The 18,636-nt window shown below is 41.6% G+C and overlaps 1 protein-coding gene across 1 annotated transcript in view; it reads left to right on the top strand.

Moving 5' to 3' along the window:
• LOC138262216 (fatty acyl-CoA hydrolase precursor, medium chain-like) overlaps nt 1-18,636 on the top strand; it is a 283,496-nt gene that overhangs the window by 204,051 nt on the left and 60,809 nt on the right. The window lies entirely within an intron of this gene.

The following is an 18,636-nucleotide window of genomic DNA, read 5'->3' as shown; positions in this document are numbered from 1 at the left end:
TACTTCATCTTTCTTCTTCCAGGATGCCACAATAGCAGTTTACGCAGCTCCCAAGCAGCTCCAGTCTAATAATTTGTCACCCCTTGACTAATACTCCAGGTCTTGTGTCACTATTCCAAAAAAGAGATAGGAAAAAGTGTCAGAGGTTTCTGAGGGAGGATGTCAATACTTCAGGCTTATTTACAAGTGGAATACACCACCAGTACATCACTTTTTTTGACGCATCGGCAGCGCAGGCTCATATCTATAAGGCCACCCAAAGCCACTTTGCATGGCTTTTCATGGCCTTGTAGGTATGGAGTAAGGCAATGCAGCACAAGTCGCTGCGTTGCCTTACTCTGCTTCAAAGAGGCGTTCCATGGGGATTGTGGTGGGTTTTCCCTTGCAACACCCATGGATTTTGATGCATTCCCAGATTTAAAAGGATTTGTAAACCTTGGAATGTGTCAAAAACCAACGCCTCCCCAGGGGAGGCGTAACAAGGAAAAATATCTTTATTCCTCCTTGTTTTTCCTCTTTCTATGTGTGCTGCAGAATGAAGCACACACAGAATTAGGAAAATACATCCATTGATTGTTTATTAACCTTCCTACACAAAAACAATCATTCTTACAGCACAGACACCCTTGCACCATGGCGCAGGGGTGCCTGCATTGGCGCATGGCAGCCAGTTGTGCGCCAGCGCAGTGAAAGAGGACAGAAGCGCACCGTATCTTGTAGATGTGGCACATTCCTGCCCTTTTCTTTTGACGCAGGGCACTCCAGCAAGCAGCCTTGCTGCGCTGCCCCGTGCCTACATGTTGTAAATATGCCCCTTCATTGCCAGATGTTTTTCCCTTAGGGCATTGCCACCATATATGGAGTAGATGCCCTGTCCCTCCACATTCCCTGCAGCACAGAAGGCTGACTGTATGATAAAATGTCCACAGTTTGGGTGGGTGCACAGACAGACCATAGTGTAGTTTGTTGTAGGCTTCCCTGCCCAGGATGCTATAAGAGCTCTTGGTTAAATCTATCCATGTGTTGTGTTAATTAGTGCTCTGAGTGGGTGTGTTCGACAAGTGACCACCTCTTCTCCATATCAGGGTGAATATCGGGCAATGTTGTATTGAGAAGTATTTGATACAGTGTGGATGTGACCTCCTTGTGCCAGTTGTGAGCTTGACAAAGTGTTGTATCTGGGTTTGAGGTTTACTCAAAGGGGCGCCGGACCATTGGCGCAGCTGTGCATATAATACTCTTTCCATTTCGTCTATTGTGAGATCTCTTTTAGAGTCACTGCCTTCTTCCATCCCTTTGGATAGTACAGGTAGGACTATCCCGAAGTCCTAAGACTCCTCACTCTATCCAAAATTTTCCCTTACACCAAACATCTGCAAGGAACAGGCTGTCCACAGATCTACACACATCCGTGATAACTCAGTAACCATTGCCAAGGATGTGCCCAACATCTGATATGATGACTCGAAGGAAGGTAGAGGGGTAAATGAAGTCTTGGAATAACTTACTGAACAACAGCAACTCTGTAAAACTGTGGTCCCATACAAAGAAGCCGACACCACAGCAGGATAAGAAACTAGAAATACTTTCAGCATCTCCCATATTCAAAGTCTAAACAGCATCTTCCACAAATCGTAAAATAGCTCTCAGAACAATGTGTATAAATCCCAGGAAGATATTATAATGCACTCAGTCAGACTTGTATGTCATGCATACAGTCACCACGCAGACACCTACTTGTTTCCAAAGTCTCACTGATATGGTAAAGACCTGCCAACTCACACGGTGCCACAGTGTGTCACACCATATCGGGTCCCCTCATATGGTCACTCAGTGAGGAGCCAGTATCACACGGTGGGGGGGGGGAAAGTTGAAAACCTCTGCACAATAGTGGCTTTTCAGATGTTTTGGCGGCTCTAAACAGTTGATGTCACTTAAGGGATGTGAAAACAACCCAGGACATTGGCGGCAGTAGCCTCTGCAAGATTTTGTTGATTTTTTTGTTTGGTTTATTGGATTGTGGGGCAATCGATGGACCAGAAGTGCCTCTTATGGAAGCAGTTCTCTGCACGAGGCCCCGCCTCTGGCCCGGCCCCTCCTCACACGGTGAAAAATTTTACTAAGTTGGCAGGTATGATGGTACCCCAGGCAAAGTGGCTTCAGTCGCCTGTGCTTTGAGGGAGAGTAGTATGCAAAGATACTCAAAAAAGAAAGTGGTTGATGCCAACGTAGCCCATCCGAAACACAATACCGATAAGTCTTCAAATAACAAGAAGTAAATAACAAATGGTGCAATCCTGGTTTGAAAAAACCCAACCACCACGGGTTTTATAGGTACACAAAACCACAGGTGGACCTAGGAAAAGGAACCGTCTATGGCATGTGCTGTAAAGACAAGATGCGACAGAAAAAAGCACAACCAGGGCACTCCAAGGTCAATAAAGTGTCCGCGTGAATCCAGTTGTTGTAGAATGTTTATTTCGCAAGAAAGTCTTGTTATAATGGTTCAAGAAATGTATAAATCCATAAATGTCACAAAAGAACAACAGCCAACACGTGTTTCGTCCTATTAGGACTTTTTCAAGGCTGAAAACAGAATAAGAAGGGAGCTATTTACTCAAAAAGTACAAATACAAACAGTTGGTGCAAAGGTACAACAAAATGTGAATTTGGTTATACAAGGAAAAAGGGAATGTGCACCCATAGCACACATCCTTTTAGGCAATGTACATGCATAATCACTATGAAATTTTCATTCCCAGAAGAAGAAAAAATATAAAAATATTCACACAAAAGTAAAAGTGTCAAGATATATCAAGAACGATAGAAAAGAGCAAAAGATGGTGGGAAAAAAGTATATATGCACAGAGTCACCGCGTGAATACTATTAACTATTTTTGCAAGCACAAGCATAAAGGAGGTAAGATAGTGCACTAATTATAAGAAGAATGGGAAAACACAGTGTCCAAGATGCAAAAAGAATAAAAAAATTAAAAAAGAATTCCAAATTAATTAAAAGTAACATGAAAATACCTCAGCAAAAATCGTCGAGGAAATATGTAGACCACAAATACTAATTATAGAGTAGCATGTCGTGTCATCCTAGGTCTAAGTGAGAAACCTAGCAAGGAAGAAACAAAAGGCCATGAAAGACAATGGATAAGCAGGCTAAACCATTGTCGCAAAAATATCCCAAGGTAGTGAAAGTAGTAACCAAGACCTACCCAGGTTGAAGAAAATGCCGTAAGGGGGTAAAGAATGTCGTCAAAACGGCGTAGATTCAAGTGCTTCTAATGACAGTACGGTGTAGTATAGTAATAGTCTAAGGAGGGAAACAGAATAACATGACTAAACCCTCAGGCGCAAAAAGTGTAAATCAATGCTCATATGAAGAAATCTAATGTCACCCAGGAGATTAACCTTAAGAACCTCGAAAGATGAAATATCGCGTTTATTTTAAGGCTATGACATAGATTTACTAACCAGACGTAAATCATGAAGGAAACTAGGCGGAGGCGGCCAAAGCAAACCGCAATAGCGCGAATGTACCTGAAATTAGGTCCGTCCTACTTGAAGGAAAAGTAGAGATCCAATGTTACGAGGTAGCAGCAGCGCATGGTAACGCTTCCAGTCGGTGCAACACCCGATAACGAGAAGCGTGTCCGCGTAATATAAACGCGCACTCAAACTAGAGAAGAGACTACAACTCGAGGTAAAGGCAGCGCATGGTAACGCTTCCAGTCGGTGCAATACCCGCTAAGCGAAGAGTGTCAGCGTAATATGAACGCGCACTAAAAAATAGAAAACAGACTACACCTGCATCCAGAGGTGCCGCGAGTGGTGAAGAGAACACAGGGAACGAATGGGAAAGTATGGGCACCATCTTGGGAGTATAGAATAAGATAAGGCGTGGCAAGAACTAAGTAAAGAAAACGAAGTATAAACACGGGTGTATGAAGGAAAAACCATCTATCGTGATAACCCCATTATGGACAAAAGAGATTGACATAAAGATAAGAAAGAGAAAGGTTAAACACATAACAGTCAATAATAAAGCATGAGAGAGGGTCTAAATATTCAGGAAAAAGAAAGAAAGAAATGAAAGAAGGACATCATGTAAGAAGCAATGTATTGAAGCACAATTAAGAAGGTATTGGTCAGAGAAAAATGAGAAAAGTAACGGATGACAAATATATTATTAACATTGGGATGACAATATACAGTATGTGTTAGAAAACAATAGGCAGTGCGACTCGTAATAAATACACAATCGGTTGCAAGGCAGTTTAACACTTTGAAAGGGTGTGTATATAAGAATGCTTTGAGGATACAGAAAACATAAGTAATTTAGATCCTGTAAGATACTGTCATTCAACAGAAAAAACACACACAGTAAGCAGATAAGATATTAACTGGAGGCACAGTGCAGGTGATCACGTCAACACAATTTACAGAAAAACATGTAGGTCCTTCTGTATATTAAGCCCCCGTTCCACTGCTCGTAGTTTAATGATCCATCTGCTCTCTAGGCGTCTAAGGGCCAGAGTGCGATTGCCTCCACGTGATGTTCTGCTAAGAGAATCAATCCCATGTATGGAGATGTCTAAGCGTTCCCTATGCTCATGTGTCTCGTTATAATGCATGGCAAATGGATAGTTCATATTGGAGGTACGTATAGCTCTAAGGTGTTCCTGAATCCTCTCTTTCAATGGTCGAATTGTACTACCCACATATATGAGTCCACATGTACAGACAATGCAATAGACAACAAAGCTTGTATTACAATTAATGAATTGTTTAAGGTGATGTGTAACAGGGGTATTATACTGGAATTCCACTGTCTTATCTTTGATGTATCCACAGATGTTACAGTGGCCACACCTGTAGGTACCAGGGGGCGGTTTTGGCAGCCAAGTATCCCTGCTCTTAGGTGGTCTCGTAACGTGGTACCTCTTTTGAAGATGATGTTAGGTTTTTCAGAAATACCCTTCTTGAGTATATCATCCATTAAGAGCAAAGACCAATGTTTACGTAAAATTTTCGATACTGAGGGACTCAGTGCACTATGTTTGATGACGAGAGAGATTCGGTCGTATGTATTGTTCTTTCTGGAGTTCGTTAGTAAGTCAGAACGTTTGCATTTTGTGATCTTGTTACACGCCTTTTTAAGGATCTGGGGGTGATAACCCCTAAGCCTAAAACGTGATTCCATGTTGTGTAACTCCTCATGGAATATATGCTCCTCACTGCAATTCCGTCTTATCCTAGTACTCTCTCCATATGGAATGGCGTTGATTTGAGGCCTGGGATGTGAACTAGAGGCATGCAGAACAGCATTGCAAGCTGTTGGTTTTCTAAATAGTTTAGTGCAGATTTTGTCATGTTTAATGTAGATGGTAAGGTCCAAAAAATGTATGGAAGATTGGCTGGCCTCTTGAGTGAATTTGATATTGAATGGATTATTATTAAGGTGTTCCGTGAACAAAGAAAGAGAAGTGGAGTCACCAGACCAAAAAACCAAGATGTCGTCAATGTATCTGCCCCAGTAAAGAATGTGTTGTGTCAAAGTCGGTGGGCATGTAAGCCACAGATGCGTTTTCTCAAAATAGCCCATATATAGATTAGCGTACGATGGAGAGAATTTTGCCCCCATCGCCACTCCTTGGGTCTGGCGAAACCAATTACCATTATGCATAAACATGTTATTGTCAAGTACCAAGCGAATCATATCCAGTAGCATATTCGTGTGATCCAATAATGTGGCATCCCTAGTATCAAGAAAGTGTTGGATGGCAGAGAGTCCCTCCAATTTAGGGATGCTAGTATAGAGAGAAGTCACATCCAAAGTCACCAGGTAATGACCCACTGTCCAGTCAAAGTCCGCTATTTTACACAGTAAGTCTTTAGTGTCTCTGATATAAGATGGTAAGTTTTGGACCAGAGGCTGTAGAAAGATATCTATATACTCTGACAGTTTCTCTGTAGGGGAACCAATACCCGAGATAATAGGCCTACCAGGGGGAAATGCACCTGTCTTGTGTATCTTGGGTAAGATGTAAATGCACGGTATGGTGGGAGTGTTATTATACAGGTATTTAAACTCCATATCCGAAATTAGGTCATGATCGTGGAACGTCTGTAGTTTCTGTCGAATGCAAGTATTTACTCCTGGTAACGGATTCGAAGTAAGTTTCACATAAGCAGTGCTGTCTGAGAGTTGACGGTCCAGTTCTGATATGTAGTCTATTCTATCCATAACAACAATATTACCACCCTTGTCTGCTTCCTTTATGACTGTCATTACACTTGCCAAGGGAGAGTAAGGCTTTTCTCTCAGTCATCGTGATGTTGTGTGTAGGGATGGACTTATGTCTCAACAGAAAATGTTCTTCCATATTATAAAGTTCACTCGTAACTTTATTATAAAAGGAGTCAATTGCATAATCCCTAGGGATTATGGGTGTAAATTTGGAAGGTGTTTTTAGGCCACTGACAATTCTATTGTTAGAGTCTATGTTGAGATCCGTCAGAATGTCAGCAAGTGACGGCACAGGACCCTCAATATGTTCAATTGATAACAGAGTTTGGATGTCCCTAATATCCCTAATGGTCATTGCATTAGGAGTATTGCATAGACCGGTAACGGCATGGGTAGGAGTGTGTAAATCGTGGAAATACTTGTAGAGTTTACATTTACGGATAAATTTGAAAAGGCTGATATGTAGTTGTGTGAAGTCCGGAAGTGCTGTAGGTACAAAGCCTAGACCTTTTTTAAGGATGTTGGTTTGGTCGGTGCTAAGAGTTAAAGAAGATAAATTCACAATAGAGATAGTATCAAGCAGGTCCTCCTTGTGTCCACCTTCGTGTATCACTGTTGGGCACTGCGGGTCGTTGAGCGTGTTGCCACTCCCTCTGTCCGTCCATTTGGATTTGTATTTACGTTTGCCCCGCCTAATGGCCTTGTGACAGTTTCTGCCCTCCTTTGTGTTTGTTTTTGACCCCTGCGGAATCTCTCTAATTCCAATAAAAAAGGTGACCTATGTGTGGATGAAGATGAAGGTGCTTGATCCCTAGTGTCATCACTGGTTTCACTAGACCTACTTGAGATATCAGTATCACTGGTAGTCAAGCTAGTAAGAGACAGGCTTTTATTAGGGTATAGGAGAATCTCTGTTTGTTTCAAGTTTATTGCTATCATATTTGCGTGCAAACGTAAAGACCCTTCCATTCTTATAGTCATTGTCATCCCTTTTAAGTTTGCGTAGTTTCTTGTCCTTTTTATAAAGCTGGTGTTTATGTAAAACTTCCTTAAGGATGTTAAAGTTCTTGTTTTTAGTGTCCGGTGAGTTTATGTCATTGATTTCTTTTTCTAACAATACAATGTCCTGTAGTAATTTATCCCTCTTGGCCTTGGCGTCCCGGATGAGGATATCCATCATGCCATAGGAGGAAGTAATTAGTAGTTGTTCCCACTCCTTTAGTAGATCAGGGCTTAAGTCATTAAAGGATGGAAATAAAATGACCCTCAGTCCCCTAGGGATTTGGTTATTCTCTAAATACTTTTGTAAGATTGTATAATCCCACCAACGAGAAAGTTCCTGTTTTCTTAGTCGTTCAAGTTTAATAAATTTGATTCTAAGGCCATCTTGTGTAGGGTTAGGTGAGATGGGCGTTCTGCTAAGTGAATCGGCTTGGAACAATTCTTTCAGTAAGGCGTCCCTATTATCATCAAAGTTATCCATTATGCCCATGTACTAGTAAACACTGAATGCAAAGTACAAGTAAAGAACGTGTATATATATAAAAAAATTATTAGATCTAGAGTTGAAGAGTGACAGAGTGCATACAGCATCAATTTGCAAATTGTCAACGTTACTCAAAAAAGAAAGTGGTTGATGCCAACGTAGCACATCCGAAACACAATACCGATAAGTCTTCAAATAACAAGAAGTAAATAACAAATGGTGCAATCCTGGTTTGAAAACACCCAACCACCACGGGTTTTATAGGTACACAAAACCACAGGTGGACCTAGGAAAAGGAACCGTCTATGGCATGTGCTGTAAAGACAAGATGCGACAGAAAAAAGCACAACCAGGGCACTCCAAGGTCAATAAAGTGTCCGCGTGAATCCAGTTGTTGTAGAATGTTTATTTCGCAAGAAAGTCTTGTTATAATGGTTCAAGAAATGTATAAATCCATAAATGTCACAAAAGAACAACAGCCAACACGTGTTTCGTCCTATTAGGACTTTTTCAAGGCTGAAAACAGAATAAGAAGGGAGCTATTTACTCAAAAAGTACAAATACAAACGGTTGGTGCAAAGGTACAACAAAATGTGAATTCGGTTATACAAGGAAAAAGGGAATGTGCACCCATAGCACACATCCTTTTAGGCAATGTACATGCATAATCACTATGAAATTTTCATTCCCAGAAGAAGAAAAAATATAAAAATATTCACACAAAAGTAAAAGTGTCAAGATATATCAAGAACGATAGAAAAGAGCAAAAGATGGTGGGAAAAAAGTATATATGCACAGAGTCACCGCGTGAATACTATTAACTATTTTTGCAAGCACAAGCATAAAGGAGGTAAGATAGTGCACTAATTATAAGAAGAATGGGAAAACACAGTGTCCAAGATGCAAAAAGAATTAAAAAATTAAAAAAGAATTCCAAATTAATTAAAAGTAACATGAAAATACCTCAGCAAAAATCGTCGAGGAAATATGTAGACCACAAATACTAATTATAGAGTAGCATGTCGTGTCATCCTAGGTCTAAGTGAGAAACCTAGCAAGGAAGAAACAAAAGGCCATGAAAGACAATGGATAAGCAGGCTAAACCATTGTCGCAAAAATATCCCAAGGTAGTGAAAGTAGTAACCAAGACCTACCCAGGTTGAAGAAAATGCCGTAAGGGGGTAAAGAATGTTGTCAAAACGGCGTAGATTCAAGTGCTTCTAATGACAGTATGGTGTAGTATAGTAATAGTCTAAGGAGGGAAACAGAATAACATGACTAAACCCTCAGGCGCAAAAAGTGTAAATCAATGCTCATATGAAGAAATCTAATGTCACCCAGGAGATTAACCTTAAGAACCTCGAAAGATGAAATATCGCGTTTATTTTAAGGCTATGACATAGATTTACTAACCAGACGTAAATCATGAAGGAAACTAGGCGGAGGCGGCCAAAGCAAACCGCAATAGCGCAAATGTACCTGAAATTAGGTCCGTCCTACTTGAAGGAAAAGTAGAGATCCAATGTTACGAGGTAGCAGCAGCGCATGGTAACGCTTCCAGTCGGTGCAACACCCGATAACGAGAAGCGTGTCCGCGTAATATAAACGCGCACTCAAACTAGAGAAGAGACTACAACTCGAGGTAAAGGCAGCGCATGGTAACGCTTCCAGTCGGTGCAATACCCGCTAAGCGAAGAGTGTCAGCGTAATATGAACGCGCACTCAAAAATAGAAAACAGACTACACCCGCATCCAGAGGTGCCACGAGTGGTGAAGAGAACACAGGGAACGAATGGGAAAGTATGGGCACCATCTTGGGAGTATAGAATAAGAAAAGGCGTGGCAAGAACTAAGTAAAGAAAACGAAGTATAAACACGGGTGTATGGAAGGAAAAACCATCTATCGTGATAACCCCATTATGGACAAAAGAGATTGACATAAAGATAAGAAAGAGAAAGGTTAAACACATAACAGTCAATAATAAAGCATGAGAGAGGGTCTAAATATTCAGGAAAAAGAAAGAAAGAAATGAAAGAAGGACATCATGTAAGAAGCAATGTATTGAAGCACAATTAAGAAGGTATTGGTCAGAGAAAAATGAGAAAAGTAACGGATGACAAATATATTATTAACATTGGGATGACAATATACAGTATGTGTTAGAAAACAATAGGCAGTGCGACTCGTAATAAATACACAATCGGTTGCAAGGCAGTTTAACACTTTGAAAGGGTGTGTATATAAGAATGCTTTGAGGATACAGAAAACATAAGTAATTTAGATCCTGTAAGATACTGTCATTCAACAGAAAAAACACACACAGTAAGCAGATAAGATATTAACTGGAGGCACAGTGCAGGTGATCACGTCAACACAATTTACAGAAAAACATGTAGGTCCTTCTGTATATTAAGCCCCCGTTCCACTGCTCGTAGTTTAATGATCCATCTGCTCTCTAGGCGTCTAAGGGCCAGAGTGCGATTGCCTCCACGTGATGTTCTGCTAAGAGAATCAATCCCATGTATGGAGATGTCTGAGCGTTCCCTATGCTCATGCGTCTCGTTATAATGCATGGCAAATGGATAGTTCATATTGGAGGTACGTATAGCTCTAAGGTGTTCCTGAATCCTCTCTTTCAATGGTCGAATTGTACTACCCACATATATGAGTCCACATGTACAGACAATGCAATAGACAACAAAGCTTGTATTACAATTAATGAATTGTTTAAGGTGATGTGTAACAGGGGTATTATACTGGAATTCCACTGTCTTATCTTTGATGTATCCACAGATGTTACAGTGGCCACACCTGTAGGTACCAGGGGGCGGTTTTGGCAGCCAAGTATCCCTGCTCTCAGGTGGTAAGAAACTGTGGCATAAATGGTCTCGTAACGTGGTACCTCTTTTGAAGATGATGTTAGGTTTTTCAGAAATACCCTTCTTGAGTATATCATCCATTAAGAGCAAAGACCAATGTTTACGTAAAATTTTCGATACTGAGGGACTCAGTGCACTATGTTTGATGACGAGAGAGATTCGGTCGTATGTATTGTTCTTTCTGGAGTTCGTTAGTAAGTCAGAACGTTTGCATTTTGTGATCTTGTTACACGCCTTTTTAAGGATCTGGGGGTGATAACCCCTAAGCCTAAAACGTGATTCCATGTTGTGTAACTCCTCATGGAATATATGCTCCTCACTGCAATTCCGTCTTATCCTAGTACTCTCTCCATATGGAATGGCGTTGATTTGAGGCCTGGGATGTGAACTAGAGGCATGCAGAACAGCATTGCAAGCTGTTGGTTTTCTAAATAGTTTAGTGCAGATTTTGTCATGTTTAATGCAGATGGTAAGGTCCAAAAAATGTATGGAAGATTGGCTGGCCTCTTGAGTGAATTTGATATTGAATGGATTATTATTAAGGTGTTCCGTGAACAAAGAAAGAGAAGTGGAGTCACCAGACCAAAAAACCAAGATGTCGTCAATGTATCTGCCCCAGTAAAGAATGTGTTGTGTCAAAGTCGGTGGGCATGTAAGCCACAGATGCGTTTTCTCAAAATAGCCCATATATAGATTAGCGTACGATGGAGAGAATTTTGCCCCCATCGCCACTCCTTGGGTCTGGCGAAACCAATTACCATTATGCATAAACATGTTATTGTCAAGTACCAAGCGAATCATATCCAGTAGCATATTCGTGTGATCCAATAAGGTCACATTCCTAGTATCAAGAAAGTGTTGGATGGCAGAGAGTCCCTCCAATTTAGGGATGCTAGTATAGAGAGAAGTCACATCCAAAGTCACCAGGTAATGACCCACTGTCCAGTCAAAGTCCGCTATTTTACACAGTAAGTCTTTAGTGTCTCTGATATAAGATGGTAAGTTTTGGACCAGAGGCTGTAGAAAGATATCTATATACTCTGACAGTTTCTCTGTAGGGGAACCAATACCCGAGATAATAGGCCTACCAGGGGGAAATGCACCTGTCTTGTGTATCTTGGGTAAGATGTAAATGCACGGTATGGTGGGAGTGTTATTATACAGGTATTTAAACTCCATATCCGAAATTAGGTCATGATCGAGGAACGTCTGTAGTTTCTGTCGAATGCAAGTATTTACTCCTGGTAACGGATTCGAAGTAAGTTTCACATAAGCAGTGCTGTCTGAGAGTTGACGGTCCAGTTCTGATATGTAGTCTATTCTATCCATAACAACAATATTACCACCCTTGTCTGCTTCCTTCATGACTGTCATTACACTTGCCAAGGGAGAGTAAGGCTTTTCTCTCAGTCATCGTGATGTTGTGTGTAGGGATGGACTTATGTCTCAACAGAAAATGTTCTTCCATATTATAAAGTTCAATCGTAACTTTATTATAAAAGGAGTCAATTGCATAATCCCTAGGGATTATGGGTGTAAATTTGGAAGGTGTTTTTAGGCCACTGACAATTCTATTGTTAGAGTCTATGTTGAGATCCGTCAGAATGTCAGCAAGTGACGGCACAGGACCCTCAATATGTTCAATTGATAACAGAGTTTGGATGTCCCTAATATCCCTAATGGTCATTGCATTAGGCGTATTGCATAGACCGGTAACGGCATGGGTAGGAGTGTGTAAATCGTGGAAATACTTGTAGAGTTTACATTTACGGATAAATTTGAAAAGGCTGATATGTAGTTGTGTGAAGTCCGGAAGTGCTGTAGGTACAAAGCCTAGACCTTTTTTAAGGATGTTGGTTTGGTCGGTGCTAAGAGTTAAAGAAGATAAATTCACAATAGAGATAGTATCAAGCAGGTCCTCCTTGTGTCCACCTTCGTGTATCACTGTTGGGCACTGCGGGTCGTTGAGTGTGTTGCCACTCCCTCTGTCCGTCCATTTGGATTTGTATTTACGTTTGCCCCGCCTAATGACCTTGTGACAGTTTCTGCCCTCCTTTGTGTTTGTTTTTGACCCCTGCGGAATCTCTCTAATTCCAATAAAAAAGGTGACCTATGTGTGGATGAAGATGAAGGTGCTTGATCCCTAGTGTCATCACTGGTTTCACTAGACCTACTTGAGATATCAGTATCACTGGTAGTCAAGCTAGTAAGAGACAGGCTTTTATTGGGTATAGGAGTATCTCTGTTTGTTTCAAGTTTATTGCTATCATATTTGCGTGCAAACGTAAAGACCCTTCCATTCTTATAGTCATTGTCATCCCTTTTAAGTTTGCGTAGTTTCTTGTCCTTTATATAAAGCTGGTGTTTATGTAAAACTTCCTTAAGGATGTTAAAGTTCTTGTTTTTAGTGTCCGGTGAGTTTATGTCATTGATTTCTTTTTCTAACAATACAATGTCCTGTAGTAATTTATCCCTCTTGGCCTTGGCGTCCCGGATGAGGATATCCATCATGCCATAGGAGGAAGTAATTAGTAGTTGTTCCCACTCCTTTAGTAGATCAGGGCTTAAGTCATTAAAGGATGGAAATAAAATGACCCTCAGTCCCCTAGGGATTTGGTTATTCTCTAAATACTTTTGTAAAATTGTATAATCCCACCAACGAGAAAGTTCCTGTTTTCTTAGTCGTTCAAGTTTAATAAATTTGATTCTAAGGCCCTCTTGTGTAGGGTTAGGTGAAATGGGCGTTCTGCTAAGTGAATCGGCTTGGAACAATTCTTTCAGTAAGGCGTCCCTATTATCATCAAAGTTATCCATTATGCCCATGTACTAGTAAACACTGAATGCAAAGTACAAGTAAAGAACGTATATATATAAAAAAATTATTAGATCTAGAGTTGAAGAGTGACAGAGTGCATACAGCATCAATTTGCAAATTGTCAACGTTACTCAAAAAAGAAAGTGGTTGATGCCAACGTAGCACATCCGAAACACAATACCGATAAGTCTTCAAATAACAAGAAGTAAATAACAAATGGTGCAATCCTGGTTTGAAAACACCCAACCACCACGGGTTTTATAGGTACACAAAACCACAGGTGGACCTAGGAAAAGGAACCGTCTATGGCATGTGCTGTAAAGACAAGATGCGACAGAAAAAAGCACAACCAGGGCACTCCAAGGTCAATAAAGTGTCCGCGTGAATCCAGTTGTTGTAGAATGTTTATTTCGCAAGAAAGTCTTGTTATAATGGTTCAAGAAATGTATAAATCCATAAATGTCACAAAAGAACAACAGCCAACACGTGTTTCGTCCTATTAGGACTTTTTCAAGGCTGAAAACAGAATAAGAAAGGAGCTATTTACTCAAAAAGTACAAATACAAACAGTTGGTGCAAAGGTACAACAAAATGTGAATTCGGTTATACAAGGAAAAAGGGAATGTGCACCCATAGCACACATCCTTTTAGGCAATGTACATGCATAATCACTATGAAATTTTCATTCCCAGAAGAAGAAAAAATATAAAAATATTCACACAAAAGTAAAAGTGTCAAGATATATCAAGAACGATAGAAAAGAGCAAAAGATGGTGGGAAAAAAGTATATATGCACAGAGTCACCGCGTGAATACTATTAACTATTTTTGCAAGCACAAGCATAAAGGAGGTAAGATAGTGCACTAATTATAAGAAGAATGGGAAAACACAGTGTCCAAGATGCAAAAAGAATTAAAAAATTAAAAAAGAATTCCAAATTAATTAAAAGTAACATGAAAATACCTCAGCAAAAATCGTCGAGGAAATATGTAGACCACAAATACTAATTATAGAGTAGCATGTCGTGTCATCCTAGGTCTAAGTGAGAAACCTAGCAAGGAAGAAACAAAAGGCCATGAAAGACAATGGATAAGCAGGCTAAACCATTGTCGCAAAAATATCCCAAGGTAGTTAAAGTAGTAACCAAGACCTACCCAGGTTGAAGAAAATACCGTAAGGGGGTAAAGAATGTCGTCAAAACGGCGCAGATTCAAGTGCTTCTAATGACAGTACGGTGTAGTATAGTAATAGTCTAAGGAGGGAAACAGAATAACATGACTAAACCCTCAGGCGCAAAAAGTGTAAATCAATGCTCATATGAAGAAATCTAATGTCACCCAGGAGATTAACCTTAAGAACCTCGAAAGATGAAATATCGCGTTTATTTTAAGGCTATGACATAGATTTACTAACCAGACGTAAATCATGAAGGAAACTAGGCGGAGGCGGCCAAAGCAAACCGCAATAGCGCGAATGTACCTGAAATTAGGTCCGTCCTACTTGAAGGAAAAGTAGAGATCCAATGTTACGAGGTAGCAGCAGCGCATGGTAACGCTTCCAGTCGGTGCAACACCCGATAACGAGAAGCGTGTCCGCGTAATATAAACGCGCACTCAAACTAGAGAAGAGACTACAACTCGAGGTAAAGGCAGCGCATGGTAACGCTTCCAGTCGGTGCAATACCCGCTAAGCGAAGAGTGTCAGCGTAATATGAACGCGCACTCAAAAATAGAAAACAGACTACACCCGCATCCAGAGGTGCCGCGAGTGGTGAAGAGAACACAGGGAACGAATGGGAAAGTATGGGCACCATCTTGGGAGTATAGAATAAGATAAGGCGTGGCAAGAACTAAGTAAAGAAAACGAAGTATAAACACGGGTGTATGGAAGGAAAAACCATCTATCGTGATAACCCCATTATGGACAAAAGAGATTGACATAAAGATAAGAAAGAGAAAGGTTAAACACATAACAGTCAATAATAAAGCATGAGAGAGGGTCTAAATATTCAGGAAAAAGAAAGAAAGAAATGAAAGAAGGACATCATGTAAGAAGCAATGTATTGAAGCACAATTAAGAAGGTATTGGTCAGAGAAAAATGAGAAAAGTAACGGATGACAAATATATTATTAACATTGGGATGACAATATACAGTATGTGTTAGAAAACAATAGGCAGTGCGACTCGTAATAAATACACAATCGGTTGCAAGGCAGTTTAACACTTTGAAAGGGTGTGTATATAAGAATGCTTTGAGGATACAGAAAACATAAGTAATTTAGATCCTGTAAGATACTGTCATTCAACAGAAAAAACACACACAGTAAGCAGATAAGATATTAACTGGAGGCACAGTGCAGGTGATCACGTCAACACAATTTACAGAAAAACATGTAGGTCCTTCTGTATATTAAGCCCCCGTTCCACTGCTCGTAGTTTAATGATCCATCTGCTCTCTAGGCGTCTAAGGGCCAGAGTGCGATTGCCTCCACATGATGTTCTGCTAAGAGAATCAATCCCATGTATGGAGATGTCTAAGCGTTCCCTATGCTCATGTGTCTCGTTATAATGCATGGCAAATGGATAGTTCATATTGGAGGTACGTATAGCTCTAAGGTGTTCCTGAATCCTCTCTTTCAATGGTCGAATTGTACTACCCACATATATGAGTCCACATGTACAGACAATGCAATAGACAACAAAGCTTGTATTACAATTAATGAATTGTTTAAGGTGATGTGTAACAGGGGTATTATACTGGAATTCCACTGTCTTATCTTTGATGTATCCACAGATGTTACAGTGGCCACACCTGTAGGTACCAGGGGGCGGTTTTGGCAGCCAAGTATCCCTGCTCTCAGGTGGTAAGAAACTGTGGCATAAATGGTCTCGTAACGTGGTACCTCTTTTGAAGATGATGTTAGGTTTTTCAGAAATACCCTTCTTGAGTATATCATCCATTAAGAGCAAAGACCAATGTTTACGTAAAATTTTCGATACTGAGGGACTCAGTGCACTATGTTTGATGACGAGAGAGATTCGGTCGTATGTATTGTTCTTTCTGGAGTTCGTTAGTAAGTCAGAACGTTTGCATTTTGTGATCTTGTTACACGCCTTTTTAAGGATCTGGGGGTGATAACCCCTAAGCCTAAAACGTGATTCCATGTTGTGTAACTCCTCATGGAATATATGCTCCTCACTGCAATTCCGTCTTATCCTAGTACTCTCTCCATATGGAATGGCGTTGATTTGAGGCCTGGGATGTGAACTAGAGGCATGCAGAACAGCATTGCAAGCTGTTGGTTTTCTAAATAGTTTAGTGCAGATTTTGTCATGTTTAATGCAGATGGTAAGGTCCAAAAAATGTATGGAAGATTGGCTGGCCTCTTGAGTGAATTTGATATTGAATGGATTATTATTAAGGTGTTCCGTGAACAAAGAAAGAGAAGTGGAGTCACCAGACCAAAAAACCAAGATGTCGTCAATGTATCTGCCCCAGTAAAGAATGTGTTGTGTCAAAGTCGGTGGGCATGTAAGCCACAGATGCGTTTTCTCAAAATAGCCCATATATAGATTAGCGTACGATGGAGAGAATTTTGCCCCCATCGCCACTCCTTGGGTCTGGCGAAACCAATTACCATTATGCATAAACATGTTATTGTCAAGTACCAAGCGAATCATATCCAGTAGCATATTCGTGTGATCCAATAATGTGGCATCCCTAGTATCAAGAAAGTGTTGGATGGCAGAGAGTCCCTCCAATTTAGGGATGCTAGTATAGAGAGAAGTCACATCCAAAGTCACCAGGTAATGACCCACTGTCCAGTCAAAGTCCGCTATTTTACACAGTGTGGTGGTCATTCTGACCTCGGCGGTAAAAGGCGCCTACCGCCGGTCAGAAATCCTCCATAATCCCGCCGCGGTTGCGGAAACCCGCCACGGTCATTCTGACCCGCAGAAGGCAAACCTCCGAAAATCCGACCGCCACAACAGACCGCCAGACCAGCGGTCGGCGGAAAAGTGGAGGTGACAAAACCTCCACCGTCACGCCAACAGAAATACGCCCATGCCATTACGACCCACGAATCCACGCGGCGGTCTTTCAAACGCGGTATTCCATTGGCGGGACACACCGCCGCGGTCAGAATACACACAAACGAACAAAACTCAGCCACATTGGACGATTTTAATCCCACACACCTGATACACATACACACACCACTCCCACACACACAATACAATATAAAACACACACCCACATCACCCACAAACCCCTACGCTAAAAAATTCTGAAAGAAGGCCAGAGCGAGACACCAGCATCCACAAACTACCAGCCACAGCCACTCAACACCATCACCCACACACTATCCACACACAAAACAACACACACCACCACACTCAACTCACTTAAATACACATACTCCACCCCACACATCATACACACCACCCCATGGCACCCCAAAGACAACCCCGCTTCACAGACGAAGAACTCAGGGTCATGGTGGAGGAAATCGTTCGTGTAGAGCCCCAGCTGTTCGGCACACAGATACAATACACCAGCATTGCCCGGAGGACGGAGCTATGGCAGAGGATTGTCGACAGGGTCAACGCAGTGGGACAGCACCCCAGAAATCGGGAAGACATCAGGAAGCGATGGAACGACCTACGGGGGAAGGTGCGTTCCATGGTATCCAGGCACAACATCGCCGTGCAGAAGACTGGCGGAGGACCCCCACCTCAACCCCCACAATTCACATCATGGGAGGAGGAAGTCTTGAACATCCTGCATCCTGACGGACTCGCAGGAGTCGGCGGAGGAATGGATACTGGTAAGTTGAAGCTTCAATACTGCTTCCCCCCCACCTGCATGCCAAATCAGACCCCAACCCTCACCCCCATCCTCGAACCCCACCCTCACCCCCACCCCCATCCTCACCCCCACCCTCACCCCCACCACCATCCTCACCCCCACCACCATCCTCACCCCCACCCCCAGCACACCTATTCCCCGCCAATGTCTCACCATCACAACCCACACATCCCAAAACCTAGGCCTGCATGCGTCCACTAAGCATGGACACCCATCACCAAAGCATGCCCAATGCATATACACATCCCCCCCACAAGCCACCCTCACCAAAGCCCCCACACACGAATGCCAGCACTTGGGGACACGAGAACCCATAGATACACCCA

This window comes from Pleurodeles waltl, chromosome 10 (genome assembly GCF_031143425.1).
Source record: "Pleurodeles waltl isolate 20211129_DDA chromosome 10, aPleWal1.hap1.20221129, whole genome shotgun sequence".
NCBI lineage: Eukaryota > Metazoa > Chordata > Amphibia > Caudata > Salamandridae > Pleurodeles > Pleurodeles waltl.
Note: the sequence above shows the minus strand (reverse complement) of the source record. Positions and strands in the feature narration are given on the sequence as shown.